Here is a 2,500-nt window from a genome sequence, read left to right as displayed (position 1 = left end):
GCTTACGCGTGTGTGTGTGTGTGTGTGTGTGTGTGTGCTTACGCGTGTGCGTGTGCATGTGCGCTTACGCGCGCGTGTGTGTGTGTGTGTGTGTGTGTGTGTGCGCGCGTGCGCATGCATATGCATGCGTGTACATGCTCAGTCAGCAGCTTGGTGAACAAGAGCGTTGCAGAGTGTGGGAAATGTAATCTGAGGCCGTGGTGTTTGCTGATCTTTTGCTCTGAAGACCTGCATGTTTCACCTTGATGTCCAGCTCTACCATAAGGTTTTCTTTACTGGAAATGTCTCTACACTTGGAGACCACTTGGTCCACATGAACAGCCTGAAGATCCATGAGCTTCCTGTGAAGGTTAAACTCAAGAACCAGGTGGATGGATCTGGACTGTAATTAATATAAAGAGTCTGATACAGTGGTTTAAGGGAACAATCACCATTAACAGATTTACACTCCAGACTCCATCAGTGATCTGTAATGAATGGATGTTTCCTAAATAAGTACAGGTTCCTGTCCGAGTCTGGTTCTTCTCAAGGTTTCTTGGAATGTTTTCCCTTCACCACCATCACCACTGACTCACTCATTAGGGATGAGCTTTTAGAATCAGAATCAGAATGATAGATGAGCTTCTAGAGAAGCATTTATGATGTTCTATAAATAACACTGAACTGAAATTGATGTCAATGTTGTGAAGCAGATGTGAGTGCAGAGGGTTTACTTTTTAAGAACAGTCCTACAAAGATACACACCTTGTGTGTGTGTGTGTGTGTGTGTGTGTGTGTGTGTGTGTGTGTGTGTGTGTGTGTGTGTGTGTGTGTGTGTGTTAAACATTAGAACTTTTAATAATGTATTAAATATAAAACACAATAAAGCAGAAAAAGAATCAACTTCATTGCCACCATCCTAAAACCTTTTATTGTAAGTGCCTTTCAGATTGCAAATATATCACAGATCATAAAAAGCAGATAATAATAATAATAATAATAATAATAATAATAATAATAATAATAATAATAATATGTAAATAAATGAAATTGTAGAATTTGTATATATAAAATCCCATAACTAACAGTTAGAACCTACAGCTAAAGAAGCTTTAGCACAGAGATGCCCAAACTGGGGCTCATGGTAGCTTTGGAACAAAAGGGAAAACATTCCAGAGATACTGATCTTTATTTCTTTACTTTCTTTATTTGTATTTTAATCAGAAGCTGCAGAATCTTCAGCACAAGCTTCCTGCTGAAATTGGCAGTGTTGGACAGTAATGAAGTACATGAAAAGTAGCTTTTTCACATATCTGGAACCCTCTGTACTCCTGATCCTGCACTCTGACACCAGATTCCTAACATCACTGGAATATGTGAGAAAGAATTTCACTGTGCTGTAAAGTACATGTGACACGTATAAACCACTTAACCCTCATGAAATCCTAAATGAGGGGGACTGTGGCAGCTTTCAGTTGAATTATATTGCAGTTATAAGGCAACAGTTACTTTCGGCCCGTGGCCCTCAATCAGGGCAGATTTTTGGCCCTTTATAGTAAAAATGTTTGGGCACCTCACCTTTAGTGAAACCTTATGCAGAAGCTTTAGCAGAACAATAGCACTGTGTATGTGGTAAGAAGCAGCAGAAGCAGGAGAAATGAGGGATGGTGTGTTTGTGTGCGTGTGTGTGTTTGTGTGTGTTTGTGAGCTGGAAGACTGAAGGGTGTGGTATTGCGTTGTGGTTATATATTGCTTTTTTATTCACTTTTTGAAATATGGCTTGTGATTATTAAAAACAATCGGAGTTGTGATTATTCCTGTTGTACAGTACCTGTATCTATGGCTTCATCCAGATTTGTGTAACATTCCAGAGAAAAAATTCACCTGAGTGTGTGTGTGTGTGTGTGTGTGTGTGTGTGTGTGTGTGTGTGCAAGTGCTAATACCCTAAAATCCCTTTTACAACCACAATTCCAAAAACGTTTGGACACTGTGCAAAATGTACATGCAAACAGAATGTTATGATTTGCAAATTTTATAAACCCATATTCTATTCTGGATGGAAGCATTTATTGCTCTAAAACCTGTTCATATCATTCAGCAGTGATGAATCCTTTCCAAATGTACAAGCTGCTCATTCCACAGGCACTAATGCACCATCATACCAACAGAGATGCAGCTTTTTGAACTGAGCGCTGATAAACAGTCAGATGGTCCCTCTCCTCTTTAGTCTGGAGGACGTGGTGATTTTCAATTCATCTGACCACAGAACAGTTTTCCACTTTGCCTCAGTACATTTTAAATGAGCTTTGGCCCAGAGATGATGGTGGTGTTTCTGGATCATGTTCACAAATACCTTCTACTTTGTATGATAGAGATTTAACCTGCATTTGTGGATGATACGGAAAACTGTGTCCACAGAAACTGATTTCTGGAGGTGTTAATGAACCCATGCAGTGATTTCCATTACAGAATCATCACTGTTTTAAAAGATCACAAGCATCTAATATTGATTTTCTTTTA

At 39.3% G+C, this 2,500-nt stretch overlaps 1 protein-coding gene and 1 long non-coding RNA gene across 4 annotated transcripts in view; both read right to left on the bottom strand.

The window, feature by feature from the left end:
- The window catches only part of LOC310720637, a 35,544-nt gene that overhangs the window by 21,976 nt on the left and 11,068 nt on the right, over positions 1 to 2,500 (bottom strand). The gene's annotated exons all lie outside the window — the stretch shown is intronic.
- LOC310720602 (palmitoyltransferase ZDHHC23-A-like) overlaps positions 895 to 2,500 on the bottom strand; it is a 10,214-nt gene continuing 8,608 nt past the window's right edge. For all 3 annotated transcript variants that reach the window (XM_083531356.1, XM_083531355.1, XM_083531357.1), the window contains one exon: positions 895 to 2,500. This exon is cut by the window's right edge and continues 483 nt beyond it. The gene's annotated coding sequence lies outside the window, so the exon portion shown is untranslated.

Source organism: Silurus aristotelis (assembly GCF_946808225.1).
Source record: "Silurus aristotelis genome assembly, chromosome: 26".
Taxonomy (NCBI): domain Eukaryota; kingdom Metazoa; phylum Chordata; class Actinopteri; order Siluriformes; family Siluridae; genus Silurus; species Silurus aristotelis.
The sequence above is the reverse complement of the archived record's forward strand: the minus strand, read 5'-3'. Positions and strand labels throughout refer to the sequence as shown.